The 15,459-nt window shown below is 44.8% G+C and overlaps 1 protein-coding gene across 1 annotated transcript in view; it reads right to left on the reverse strand.

The window, feature by feature from the left end:
* Positions 1-11,782, reverse strand: part of SNAP91 (synaptosome associated protein 91) — a 211,750-nt gene extending 199,968 nt beyond the window's left edge. Inside the window, exon 1 of the mRNA XM_073675641.1 lies at positions 11,642-11,782. The gene's annotated coding sequence lies outside the window, so the exon portion shown is untranslated. The remainder of the gene's footprint in view (positions 1-11,641) is intronic.
* Between the last annotated feature and the right edge of the window lie 3,677 nt (positions 11,783-15,459).

The raw sequence follows: 15,459 nt of genomic DNA on the forward strand, positions 1-15,459 counted from the left end.
AGTGGAAATTTCCACAGCATGTGCACAGCACATGCAGATTATCATTGGGGAACATGGCAGGCCTTCTACCAAGCGTTTTTAAGAGTTTTTGCCGCTGCGGAAACGCTTAAAAAACGCATTGTGGGCACACAGCCTGATAGTGTGTGTATGATACTACAGTGTATATTAGTTTAGGTATGAGAGTCTGATCTCAAGTATATGTATGATACTACAGAGTAAATTATCTATAGTGTATCTATGTATGATATTACAGTGTATATTAGTAGTTACAGAGCTATAGCTATAGTGTATGTATGATATTACAGTGTATATTAGTAGTTACAGAGCTATAGCTATAGTGTATGTATGATATTACAGTGTATATTAGTAGTTACAGAGCTATAGCTATAGTGTATGTATGATATTACAGTGTATATTAGTAGTTACAGAGCTATAGCTATAGTGTATGTATGATATTACAGTGTATATTAGTAGTTACAGAGCTATAGCTATAGTGTATGTATGATATTACAGTGTATATTAGTAGTTACAGAGCTATAGCTATAGTGTATGTATGATATTACAGTGTATATTAGTAGTTACAGAGCTATAGCTATAGTGTATGTATGATATTACAGTGTATATTAGTAGTTACAGAGCTATAGTTATAGTGTGCATAGCATACTACAGTGTATATTAATAGTTATAGAGCTACAGTATATCTATAGTGTATGTATGATACTAAAGTGTATATAATTAGCTAGACATATAGTTCATGTGTCATGAAAATGTGCCTCATGGATCTGTAGACTCTACAATGAAGAGCACAAAATTAGCGCAAAACAAGTCGGTCAAATGGCTACACCTAAGATTAGGACTCAGGATGGAAAGTCACAGATCTGCCAGTAATATGCAGCGAGTGAAAGAAGTATTGAACATGTCACCAATTTTCTAAATAAATATATTTCTAAAGGTGCTATTAACATGAAATTCACACCAGATGTCGGTAATAAACCATCCAATCCACACAGGCAAAGAAATCAAACCATAGACGTCCATGAATTACCATATTTTGCGGAGTATAAGACGCACCTGACCAAAAGATGCACCACAAATTTTGGGGAGGAGTAGAAGGAAAGATTTTTTTTTTTATAAAATGGTGATTCTTATTGTCCGATTTTACGGTAGCTTACCGGGGGGGGCTGCGATGGAGCAGGGTCACTGCTGCAAGAAGCTAGCAGCGGCAGGAATGGGGCCCGGGGCTGGGAAGAGGGGGTGTTCAGCGGTGCGAGGCTGCGGTGGCCCCAGGCTTTCAGAAAATGTTGGCGGAGTTCCCGCACCTCCATTGTTTTAACTGCAATGGACTTCAGGAAAATGGTCCCCGGAGGCGGCGCATGCACAAATTGAGAACTCGGGAGCCGCACCTCTGCGCTGCCAGCTTCTTGCAGCACCGATCCTGCCTCCTATGACCCCGTCCCACCGCAGTCGCCTTCGCCCTGGTAAGCTTCATTTGGATTATAAAACACCCCCCCATTTTCCTCCCAAATTTGGGGAAAAAAGTGAGTCTTATAATCCAAAAAATACAGTTAAGTTCTGTAGATATGTAAGAAATATATATATGGAGGAAGAACTGCATACATCTGCCAGCAGGGTCGGGACAGGGATTAGGCAGGGTAGGCACTTGCCCAGGGAACTACCTCTTGCCTATCCGAGGGATTTTGAAAAAGAAAAAATTGCTGAATGCCTGCGGCAGCCCGGAGCTCTCCTCCGGCCACAGATATTCAGCACAGTGACGGCCAAGGCGCGGGACACAGTGGAGCAGTATCAAGTCACTTACAGCGCACACCTCTTTGCCTGCGCCCTGACCGTCACTCCTTCCCTGCACTCAATTGTATTTGCATCTGTCAGACGCGAATACAATTGCTGTGATCGCCGCCCGGCAGAGGAGCTGTAATCTCCTCTGCTCTGCTGGGAACTCCAACAGAATGCAGGCCACTTCCAACCTGCGCCTTGTTGGAGAAGGCGCATGCAGGGAACTTGGATTCCGCGATGAGGGGCTATGCATTTGGGCCAAAAATGAGGGGCTGTGCGTTTGGGCCATGAAATGAGGGGCTGTATGGGGTTGGGGGGGACAGCAAAGTATATGAGAAGCTGTGGTGACCATACTGTATATGGGGCAGTGGAGAACATTATACTAGGGACTGTGGTGACCATACTGGATAAGGGGCTGTGGTGAATATGATACTGTTTGAGGTGATGTTTGTGGGCCATAATACTGTATGTGGTGCTGTGGCAGCCATCATAGTATACATGGGGGCTGTTTTGGACATCACACTATTTATTGGTATCTTTGGTGAATATCATACTATATACATACAATTGAAACCAGAAGTTTACATACACTATATAAAAAGACACATATGCATGTTTTTCTCAATATCTGACATGAAATCAGAATAAACCTTTCCCGTTTTAGGTCAATTAGGATTACCATCATTTTTAATATTTGCCAAATACCAGAATAATGAGAGAGAGAGAATGTTTTAAGGCAAAGTCAAAAGTTTACATACACTAAGATTACTATGCCTTTAAACAAGACTGGACTGCCCATATATGATGTCATGTGTTTGGAAGTTTCTGTTTTTTTTTGGGCAACATCTGAGTTAATTAGAGACACACCTGTGGATGTATTTTAATGCACACCTGAAACACTGCTTCTTTGTATAGCATCATGGGAAAGTCTAAAGAAATCTGTCAAGATATCAGGAAGAGAATTGTGGACTTGCACAAGTCTGGCTCATCCTTGGGTACAATTTCAAGATACCTGAAGGTGCCTCGTTCATCTGTACAAACAATTATACGCAAATACAAACAAGATGGGAATGTCCAGCCATCATACCGTTCAGGAAGGAGACGGGTTCTGTGTCCCAGAGATGAACGTGCTTTGGTCCGACATGTGCATATCGACCCAAGGACAAAAGCAAAAGACCTTGTGAAGATGATGGAGGAAGCTGGTAAGATTGTGTCAATAACCACAGTGAAACGAGTACTGTATCAACATGGGCTGAAAGGCCACTCTGCCAGGAAGAAGCCATTACTCCAAAAGAAACATAAAAAAGTCAGATTAATGTTTGCAAATGCACACAGGAACACAGACCTTACTTTTTGGAGACATGTCCTGTGGCCTAATTAAACTAAAATTGAACTTTTTGGGCATAATGACCATCGTTACGTTTGGAAAAAGGGAGAAGCTTGGAAGCCTAAGAACACCATCCCAACTGTGAAACACGGGGGTGGCAGAATCATGTTGTGGGGTTGTATTGCTGCAGGAGGGACTGGTGCACTGCACAAAATAGATGGCATCATGAGAAAAGAAGATTATGTGGCAATATTGAAGCAACATCTCAGAGATCAGCCAGGAAGTTAAAGGTTGGGCGGAAATTGGTCTTCCAAATGGACAATGACCTGAAGCATACTGCCAACATGGTAACAAACTGGCTTAAGGATAACAAAGTCAACGTGTTGGAGAGGCCATCACAAAGCCCTGATCTCAATCCTATTGAAAATTTATGGGCAAAGCTGAAAAGGCAGGTGCGAGCAAGGCGACCTACAAACCTGGATCAGTTACACCAGTTTTGTCAGGAGGAATGGGCCCAAATTTCGACCAACAATTGTGAGAAGTTTCTGTAAGGATATCCCAAACATTTGACCCAAGTCATTCAGTTTAAGAGCAATGGTACCAAATACTAATGCAATGTATGTAAACTTTTGACTTTGCAGTAAGTCATAAAAATGCCTTAAAACATTCTCTCTCTCATTATTCTGGCATTTGGCAAAAATTAAACATTATAGTAATCCTAATTGACCTAAAACGGGAAAGATTTATTCTGATTTCATGTTAGATATTGAGAAAAACATGCATATGTGTCCTTTTATATAGTGTTTTGTGACAAAGTCACTGTCAGAAAACTGGTGGGGAGATGCGCGTCTCTGAGACTTTTTGCTTCACTGATGTAAAACCTGGAGATTTCTCCTGCACATTAGGTGCAGAGAGGTTTAATGGCCAGTTACAAGGTCATGCTTTACAAGTGGATAGCTAAGTGCTGGGAGGAAAGCTATCCACAGTATCTCCACTCCAGGGCATGGTTTAGGGGCTATAAAAAGCCAGCCGTTTGACTCAGGAGGTGGTCAGTATCTGGAGTCCAGCTTCAGAGAGAGGAGCATGTGTTTGTTCCTGCTAACCCTGAACTGTGTGTTTTTTTGCTAACCCAGAGTGGCCGAACCCCGGCGGTGCAAGGACTTTACTGGACTCTTTTCTTATTTTGTTTGCCATTAGGCCATATGGACTGCGTTTCTTTTCATGAACTTTATATTGGTTTATGCTACTCAAATAAACCAACTGAAAATTTAAAGAGACAGTGTTCCGTTTATACCTCAATGCATAGCTGAGTGAGCTGATCTACCACAGTTGGTGGAGAATGCGGGCAGCATTCCCAGCGAACACGTGTGACTGTTATAAGAGGCGCTGCATGTCCTGGGTGAAGGCGGCCGTAAGTCAGTACGTGACGCTGAACAAAATGGAGGACCTGCTTAAGCATTTGTTGCAGGCACAGTAGCACCAGCAGAGCCTGCAGAGCCAGCAGAACATGCAGCAGGAGACAAATAAACTACTGATGCAACAGATTCAACAACAGCAGCAGCAACAAGACCAGTACCGACAACAGCAGCAGCAACAAGACCAGTTCCGTCACCAGCAGCAGCATCAACAAGACCAGTATCGACAGCAGAAGCAGATTGAGCTACTTGCAGAGGTGGTTTGTGGGAGGCCGGAAGCCCCTCCCCCAACTCCATGTGATGGTGCATGCGTCCGGAAAACGGTTAGACGAGTCATGCAAAAGATGACCCCAGGGGATGATGTGGAGGGATTTCTGACTGTTTTGGAACGGGTAGCAGAACGAGAGAGACTTCCACCAGAACAGTGGGCAGAGGTTCTGGCTCCATATTTGTCGGGTGAACCTCAAAAGCCATATTATAACTTAGCACTGCAGGATGCCAAAGAATATGCCAAGCTAAAGACAGAAATCCTGGCACGCCTGGGAGTGAATATGGCAATGAGAGCCCAACGAGTCCACTAATGGGAGTATGCAGGCGACAAACCCCTTCGGTCGCAGATGTTTAACCTGCTGCATCTCGTTCAGAAATGGTTGCAGCCAGAGTCTTCCACTCCTGCTCAGATGGTCGAGCGCGAAGTGATTGATAGGTTCATACACTTCCTTCCTAAGTTGGTTCAGACTTGGGTCGCCCAAGGCGATCCCCAGAACACAGACGTCCTCGTCGGCCTAGCAGAGAGGTACCAGGTCATTGAGAAATCCCTTGGGAAACCGGGTATAGTCACTTCCCCGTACTGGGATGCCCAAAAGGGGGCGGGTTCACCATGGAAGGGGTTCAGAGGCACAACGGGGTGGCTTCCCACTTCCACTGAAGGTGCCGCAAAGACTGCTGTGAGGGATATTGTTTGTTGGCGGTGTCACAACCCTGGACCCGTAGTCACTCGGTGTGACATGTCTCCTGATCCAATGGACTGCAGCCTAGGCAGATGGTGTTCATATTATGCCTATCCAGCCTGCAGTGTGGATGGTCAGCCCGGCGAGGGGCCGCAGGCGTGTGCCGTGTCCATTAATGGAATAAGGGTGCTAGGAGTATTGGACTCTGGGAGTCTGGTGACCCTAATCAGTGCCATCCTTCCCCACCAGCTGATCCCTACCAAAACTGTGGGCGTCCACTGCATACATGGAGACGCCAAGAATTACCCAGTGGCCAGTGTGACAGTTGGAACAGACTGTGGCGCCCAATCCCACGATGTCGGGGTGGTCAGGGACCTGATACATCCCGTCATATTGGGGCGCGATTTTCCCTTGCTCTGGGACTTGTAGGGGAAGGGATCCAGACTAAGTCACGTGGACAAAACCCACGACCCAAGAGAAATATCCCGGTCGACATCGGAAGTAGATGACTTCACACTGCGTGTCCTTGCAGGCGACGAGGACGAGACTGTGACCGAGGTGGCCGACCTCCCTGAATTAGAGGTGCCCAGAGAGAACTTTGGGTCAGCTCAAGTTTAGACTTGACCTTGAAAGGGGCATGGGACAATATTACTGTTTTTAATGGTGTTGCTCAATAGCCGGGGGCGGACACCAGGTACCAACACTTTGCAGTTCAGGGGGAGCTATTATACCGGGTAACTAAACTAAAAGGTGAAGAGGTAGTGGAACAGCTGTTGGTTCCAGGGCCATACCGTCGGAGGGTGTTGGACATGGCCCACTCATATATTCTGGAGGGACACCTAGGGGTTGAGAAAACCCAGGAGAGAATAATGAGGAAGTGCTATTCGCCAGGATGTTACCGGGAAATCTTAGACTATTGTAGGTCCTGCCCCACCTGCCAGATAACCACGCCCACCTCCCATTTCAGTAGTTCCACTACCGGTGATAGAGGTCCCCTTTGAGAGAATTGCTATGGACCTAGTGGGGCCCTTAGTCAAATCAGCCCGGGGCCACCAATACATTCTCGTGATCATGGACTATGCGACCCGGTATCCAGAAGCGGTACCGCTAAGGAACTCATCAAGTAAGTGCATAGCCAGGGAACTTGTCCATATATTTGCCAGGACAGGTCTGCTGAAGGAGATACTAACTGATCAAGGGACCCCGTTCATGAGCAAGGTAATAAGGAGCTGTGTAGAGTCCTCCAGATTACCCAGCTGCGAATCTCCATTTACCATCCGCAGACAGACAGCCTAGTAGAGAGCTTTAATAAAACCCTGAAAGCGATGCTCAAGAAGGTCGTAGAAAAGGATGGACGTGACTGTGACTACCTGCTGACGTTCCTGCTTTTCTCGATAAGGGAGGTTCCGCAAGTCTCCACTGGTTTTTGCCCATTTGAGTTACTATATGGACGACATCCGCGAGGACTCCTTGGTATCGCTAAGGAAACCTGGGAAGTCGCGGTTACGCCACACCGGAGCATCATTGAACATGCCGCCCAGATGCAGGAAAGAATGGCGTAAGTGATGCCTACCGTGAAGGCGCATCTCCTCCAGGCGCTGAAGGCCCAGGCAAGGGTGTATAACTGATCGGCGAGGCCGAGGCAGTTCCAGCCTGCGGACCGTGTTTTGCTCCTAATCCCTACCGTTGAGAACAAGTTCCTGACCAAATGGCAAGGCCCGTACGAGGTGGTGAAGAAAATCAATGAAGTTAATTATAAAGTCCACCAACCTGGCCAAAGAAAGACGCATCAAGTGTACCATGTGAACCTGCTCAAGCCGTGGTGAGACCAGGAACCTGTGGAAGCCCCATGCCTGGGAGTCGCCCCCAGAGGCAAGGTGGAAGAGGTCACGATAGCAGAGACTCTATCGCCGTCTCAGAAGCAACAATGTCGAGAACTGCTACAGCGGAATCGTGACCTGTTCTCAGAGTTGCTGGGGCGTACTCAGGTGGTAAAGCATGATGTGCTAACAGAGCCGCATATACGAGTGAACCTGAAGCCCTACAGGATTCCTGAAGCACGCCGAGAGGTGATCTCAACCGAAGTGAAAATTATGCTAGACCTCAGGGTGATAGAAGAGTCGAAGAGTGGATGGTTGAGTCCCATCGTCCTCGTGCCAAAACCCAATGGGGAGTGGAGGTTTTGTAATGCCGGATGAATGGGGTGTCCAAGTGTGACGCATACCTGATGCCCCGCGTCGACGAACTCATCGAGAGGCTTGGACCGGCGAAGTATATCACCTCCCTCGACCTGATGAAGGGCTACTGGCAGATCCCCATGTCTCAGACGGCCAAGGAGAAGACGGTTTTCTCGACACCTGATGTGTGTTTCCAATACACTCGGATGCCATTCGTTCTTCAGGGGGCCCCAGCCACCTTCCAGAGGGCTATGGATCGGATCCTAGCCTCACAAAAGAAGTATGCCGCAACCTACCTTGACGACATTTGATCTTTAGCCCAGACTGGGCTAGTCATCTACCTAAGGTACAGGTGATTCTGGATGCTCTAAGGAAGGCGGGATTTACAAGAAATCCGAAAAAATGCGCAGTTGCAAAAGAAGAAGCCAAATACTTGGGCTATGTCGTCGGGAGAGGCGAGATAAAGCCACAAGTCAATAAAGTGGAGGCAATCCTGAACTGGCCGCAACCGCTCTCCAAAAAAGCAAGTGACAGCGTTCCTGGGAATGGTGGGATATTACCGGCGGTTTTTCCTAAATTTTTCCATGATGGCCGCGCCACTCATGGATCTCCTCAAAGGCACCAGACCAACAATGGTGAAATGGACGGAGGAAACAGACAGCGTTCCAACGGTTGAAGCTAGCACTGTGTAAGCAGCCAGTCCTGGTCGCACCAGACTTTGAGAAAGAGTTTGTGGTCTAGACAGACGCTTCAGAAGTTGGTCTAGGAGCCGTACTCTCTCAAGAAATAAATGGGGAAGAAACTCTCTCAAGAAATAAATGGGGAAGAACATCCCATTCTCTATCTGAGCCGAAAGCTTTTGTCCTGCGAGAAGAACTACGCATTAATAGAAAAAGAGTGCTTAGCCATAAAATGGGCCAAAGATACTCTGAGATATTACCTACTAGGCCAGAAGTTTAGACTAGTATCAGACTATGCCCCGTTGAGATGGTTGAGAGAAAAGAGAGGTAAATATGCCCAGGTAACTAGGTGGTTCCTAGCACTGAAAGACTTTAATTTTCAGGTAGAGCACAGGCCCGGGAAACTACATGGAAATGCTGATGCCCTCTCTAGAATTCCCTGTCTGGTGTCTGAAGGTGCCCAAACCCCCGGCTTTGGGCAGAGGGGGGAAATATGTGACAAAAGTCACTGGCAGAATACTGGAGGGGAGATAAGTGTCTCTGAGACTTTTTGCTTCAGTGATGTAAAACATGGAGATTTCTCCTGCACATTAGGTGCAGAGAGGGTTAATAGCCAACGTTACAAGAGCATGCTTTACAGGTGGACAGCTGAGTGCTGGAAGGGAAGCTATCCACCCTATCTCCACTGCAGGGCGTGGTTTAGGGGCTATAAAAAGCCAGCTGTCTGATTGAAGAGGTGGTCAGTATCTGGAGGCCAGCTCCAGAGAGAGGAGTGTGTTTGTTCCTGCTAACTCTGAACTGTGTTTTTTTTTTTTTTTTTTTTTTGCTAACCCGGAGTGGCTGGACCTCGGCCGGTGCAAGGACTTTGCTGGACTCTTTTCTTATTTTGTTTGCCGTTGAGCTGGATGGGCTGTGTTTCTTTTCATGAACTTTACATTGGTTTATGCTGCTCAAATAAACCAACTGAAAATTTAAAGAGACAAGAGCCAATTGAGCCTATCTACCACAGTATGTAAACTTCTGGTTTCAATTACATGTGGGGTGGTGGTGGATATCATACTATATATGGGGGATGTGATGGTGACCATACTATATATTGGTGACTTGTTGTGGATAGCATACCGTATGGATGGTTGCGGTGACCATCATACTTTATAGGGGGAGTGTGAGGAGTGATTATAGTTTGAAGAGGGCAGCATGGTGGGCAATATGAGGACATAGTGTGAAGAGGGGCACAGAATGGATAAGAGGAGACAGCGTGAAATGGAGGCACAATATGGAGAGGGGTTAGCATGGTGGAGTCAGTGTGGAGATATAGAAAGTGTAAAGGAAAATTACAGAGGGGACAGCCATGGTATAGGCTGTTCATAGGGGCAGATGGTGTGGCTGTTTTAGCTGATAATCGTAGACAGTGTGGAGGCCATATACCACAGGTGGCTTATTGAGGTCATCATATGAACAGATATTTTTATGCACAGGGCATTTCAGTAACACACTTATTTTTAAGGGCACTGTGTGGGGATGTGCTGCAAATGACCGGAGAAGGAGGTCTGCAGAGACTAGATGTGGATGTGAAAAGTCATCATGGCATCTAGACAAGATGGAGATGAAAAGAGAGACTACTCCAGAGAAGATGTCATGTATAAGGTACCTGGATGTACGGTAAATGTTTATTTGTAATACTGACTAATTCTCATCAGTACTGTGGTTTCTATATGGTCTGCAGTCTGCTGATGGCTGTTAATAGCAACTCCCAGTATCTCCTTACCATTGTTAAGGACCTATTGGGAGTTGTAGGTTCATGCGATAAAGTTGTTTATGGGGCTGATTTGATATTAAAATTGATCATTGGTACTAAGCTTGGTTCTTATATTCAAGTACTTCAAGTACTTTTGGTTCTGGTCATGTATTCATATACTTATGGTGGTTCTGGTGACGTAGTCATGCACTGATGGTGGATATGTTGATGTATACATGTACTGATAGTGGATCTAGTGATGCATTCATGTACTAATGGTGGTTCTGGTGACGTATTCATATACTGATGGTCTTTCTGGTGTCATTTATTTACTGATGTTTCTGGTGCCATATTCATGTACTATTGATGCATCTGGTGCACTAAGTATTGATGATGATTTTGGATTCATATTCATGTACTGATGATGGTTCTGGTGATGAATGAATCATCATCACTACATGAATATAGCACCAGAACAACCATCACTACATGAATTTGTCATCAGAACTGGAATATGTAACTAGACCCACCATCTGTACATGAACACATCACCAGAACCACCATCATTTTTGTGCAAACTATATTTGTCGCATGACGGACGCAAAAAAACATCAGACGTATCCCTTTATGTATAAGGGGGGTTTGTTTATTTTCCATTAGGGTATCTGCCAAATGCTGGGCACCTTAATTGAAGCCAAACAGCCCCGATTACAGTTATGCTTTATTAGTTTCCATAACTATCCTTGGGTTCTACATTTAAAATATAGGAAGTCAGGAATGAATATCACTATCTTCCCCTGTATTGTGTAAATGGTCAGCAAAAAATAATTACTTCTGTATCTAGCTTTGAAATTGCACTCCTTGTTAAGTCACATCCCTAAAGTACACCACTGTATATAAGGAGGGAGCGCTGCACAGATCTGCCTGTAATGTGTGTGTGTGTGTGTGTGTGTGTGTATATATGGAGGGAGCACTGCACGGATGTGCCTGTAATGTGTGTGTGTATATATGGAGGGAGCACTGCACGGATCTGCCTGTAATGTGTGTGTGTGTGTGTGTGTGTGTGTGTGTGTGTGTGTGTGTATATATGGAGGGAGCACTGCACGGATCTGCCTGTAATGTGTGTGTGTGTGTGTGTGTGTGTGTGTGTATATATGGAGGGAGCACTGCACTGATCTGCCTGTAATATATACGGGGAGCACTGCACGGATCTGCCTGTAATATATATATGGAGGGAGCACTGCACGGATCTGCCTGTAATATATACGGGGAGCACTGCACAGATCTGCCTGTAATATATATATGGAGGGAGCACTGCACGGATCTGCCTGTAATATATACGGGGAGCACTGCACGGATCTGCCTGTAATATATATATGGAGGGAGCACTGCACGGATCTGCCTGTAATGTATATAAGGAGGGAGCACTGCACGGATCTGCCTGTAATGTATATATGGAGGGAGCACTGCACGGATCTGCCTGTAATATATACGGGGAGCACTGCACAGATGTACCCCTGCGGTGAGTATAGGGAGCTCGGGCAGGAGGATGGATACCCAGACCTGTGTATGCGGGAATGTTCCTCCTTCTCTCCTCGCCCGTCGGTCTCCACCTTGATGCTCAGGACGCTGGAGAAGGAAAGCCTGGCAGCCCCCTCCCCCCTCGCACACAGGGAGGTGTGATCGCCCCCTCCTGGTACAGAGGCCTGAGCTGAGCAGTGCCGGAGGGATGAGCGCACGTCCTCTGTGCAGACAGCCTACATCTGTGCGTCATCTACGGCCACGTTCTATGTCGCTTCTTATGTGGAGGCAGCAGCAGCGCCCACTTATACGGATCCACAGGAAAGCATCCAGTCTCCTGAGCCTACAGCACCACCCCTGTGCTAGACAAGTGGTTGCTTCCTCCACTGCTTCTCTAGACTGCACGCATACGTGTCACCCCTAGTAATAAACAGAAGTGGGTGATCCCGAGTCATCCACGTGTATTGGGAGGGGTGCACTGACTTCAGGCTGTCATGATGATCCCCGGTGCTGAATGGTAACATCCAGATTACAATGTAGGGTCCTAATGCGGCTGTGCAGTGTGTGAGCTGCTTATGCTCTGCAGCCTCCCTGCTGCTCAGTGGTTTCTCCTAATCAGGTGATGGAGCAGCTTGCTTACATTAACCCCTCCGCTGCCAGCACTTCCTTTAGTAATGGTAGGTGGATGTATAAGGGTTTATCAAAATTGTAGAAAGAAAGCCGAGCAGATAAGGGTCATGTGACTGTGCAGCCGATCTCCAGGGATCATTACTAGTCTACGCCTCTGGAAGGGCACGTGGCCACGGTCAGGCGACGCTGCGGGTTTGACGCTACGTGTTTATACCGCATCAAACCCGCAGCGGCCGGATGTTACAGCCTAATGAATGGGATTTCTAGAAATCCTATGTCCACTATGCGTCTGCGAATCACCCGCGGAAACTGCCCTGCGGCACGTCCTTCAGACCGCAGCATAGCAATTCCTCTTGGGGGTCCGCATGCGGTCTTTCCCTATAGACCTAACCTCTATGAGGAAAGTCCGCAGGTGAAAAAAAAATAATGATAATGAGCGAAAGCCGCGCGGCTGTTCGGCAGTGTCGGGGCTGCAGGCGGCTCCTGACCGTGGGCACATGCCCTTAAAATGCCAGCTTTTTATCATGCTAAAAAAATCATTCCAAGGAGAAATATTTTAGAATTTTTTCCACCGTTAATATCTCCCATAATCTGTAAAATGCAATTGAAAAATAAACAAACTTTTGGGGGTGGAAAAAAAAGAGAGAACTAAAATAATACGGCTGCATAAATGTCCACACCCTTAGGGAACCTGTCGCCAGAAAAAAAACGCTATTAGCCTGCAGATATGAGGTTAATGTGCAGGTTAATAGTGTTACTAAATCCTATAGAGAAGGAAATACCACAAATTTCAAAAATAAATAAATCCAAATACCTCAAAACTCAAAATGCAAACCCCAAAAAAGAGTTATAAAGAAACTACAATAATATCAAATACAATTAATATATTTTATTTCATTCAAATACAAATAAATAAAAAAACAGACAACAAGACAATAAAAATAAATAAAACATAATTAAAATACAGCTCAGGAGGGGGGAGGGGGATGCTCACAATAAATATTCCTCATGGATTTCCTATATAAAGGTGTGTGTGTGTGTGTGTGTGTGTGTGTATGTGTGTGTATGTGTGTATGATTCACCGTAATTAAATATATAAAAATAAATAAAATACACATAATCATCTCAAATAGCAGCATAATATTCAAAAAACAGTAAATATTATATCAAAAAACCAATATAGATATATATAGGTGCTTGTGCCTTAAGCATATGTATATATGCACAATTGATTAACAAGTGTTTAGTTACCATGATAATGAAATGCTGCTATGATGATAAACACTTGTTAATCAATTGTGCATATATACATATGCTTAAGGCACAAGCACTTTACATGCATCTATATATATTGTTTTTTTGATATAATATTTACTGTTTTTTGAATATTATGCTGCTATTAGAGATTATGTGTATTTAATTTATTTTTATATATTTAATTACGGTGAATCAAATTTGTTTTATAGAGATATAGAGATCTCTAGGAGATCCACGTGGAATACTAATAGTGTTACGTGCCTGCACATAGCTGAACGCTGTGGGGAGAAGATGAACTTTATTCTCCCCAGCAGCATTCTGGTTTCACTCACGGGGGTGCTGCCGGTTCACTCATGGGGGTGCTGCCGGTTCAGTGACCGCTTCAATGTTTTTCTTTGTAAGAAAATGCTTCCATCTTGCCACACTACTGCACAGGCCAGACACGAAAAATATGGGAGATTGTTGTCCAAATCTGTCAGATTGTATAGGCATCTCCTGTATACAGTGCCCTCTTCTGGTCAACTTGCAGATTTTCAATTGGATTCTGGTCTGGGTTGTTTTTGGGTCATTCCAAAACTTCAATTTTCTTCTTTTGGTAAAGCCATTCTTTTGTTCATTTGGAGGTATTCTTGGGGTCATTCTCGTGATGCAAAGTGAAATAAATTCCACTTTATCTTCAGTTTTTTAGCAGAGGCCTGAAAGTTTTGGTACAAAATTGAACAATACTCCAAACTGCTCATAATTCCCTCCACCTAGATCAGGGATGTCAAACTGAAACACACAGAGGGCCAAAGTGAAAAACTTGAACAAAGCAAAGTCGTGGGCCAGCCAGTAAACAGTATAATGGGCCTCACACAATCCTCCATACAGAATAATGGGCCTTACATAGTCCTCCATACAGAATAATGGGCCTTACATAGTCCTCCATACAGAATAATGGGCCCCACAAAGTCCTCCATACAGAATAATGCCCCCACATAGCTTTCCATATAGTATAATGGGCCCCACAAAGTTCTTCTGCAGAATAATGGCCCTGCATTGGGGTGTTGGTTTTGGTGTCGCTGGCCATATTTTATCACCATGCAGGCCATATTTGACCCACGGACCAGAGTTTGACATGTATGACCTAGACTAAAGCCCCAGTTACAGCTGCTTCACTATGGCTATGGTGTTCTTTTGGGGATGTGCAGTGTTGGCTTTGCAGCAAACATACTGTACCTTCTGAAATTGTAGCCAAATAAGTTCAACCTTGATCTCATCATGCCATAACTCATTTCTCCACATGCTTTTGGCAGACTTGATAAAGGTTTTGGCAAAACAAACGGAGCCGGGCTTCAGTGTGTTTTTTTTTTTTTTTTTTTTTGTAAAAAAAAAAAAACAAGCAAAAAAAAAAAAAAACAAAGCTTCCATCTTGCCACCCTACAGCACAGGTCAGACATGAAAAATAAGATTGTTGTCACATGGTGTACCCAACAAGTACTTTCCAAAAATTCCTGCAGCTCTTTTATGTCGCTGTAGGTCTCTTAGCAGCTTCTCGGACCAATTTTCTTCTTGTCTTTTTATCAATTTTTGTGGACCATCCAGTTCTAGGTAATTTCATTGTTGTGCCAAATTTAAGCCACTTCTTTATGACGGTCTTTACAGTGCTACATGGTATTTCTAATGCTTTAGAAAAAATGTTATACCATTCTCCTGACTGATTATTAACAATGAGATCCCTTTGCTGTGTTGTAAGCTGTTTATAGATCATAGCTTTTACAGTAAAATAAGAAAATCATACTAGAACAGCTAAACTTTATGTGGCGTTAATCAGAATCGCTGTAAATGATGGCCGCTGTGTAGTGATTACTATTCTCAAACGTTTAAATGTGATTGGCTATTTCTGAACATAATCACATCTCCAATTATAGGAGGTTGTTCACACTTATGCAAACACACACATTATTTTAGTTTTGTTATTTTTATTTCTCCCC

The sequence above is a fragment of the Phyllobates terribilis genome, unplaced genomic scaffold, assembly GCF_046119375.1.
Source record: "Phyllobates terribilis strain yellow unplaced genomic scaffold, ASM4611937v1 Scaffold_3__8_contigs__length_932513732, whole genome shotgun sequence".
NCBI classification, from domain to species: Eukaryota; Metazoa; Chordata; class Amphibia; order Anura; family Dendrobatidae; genus Phyllobates; species Phyllobates terribilis.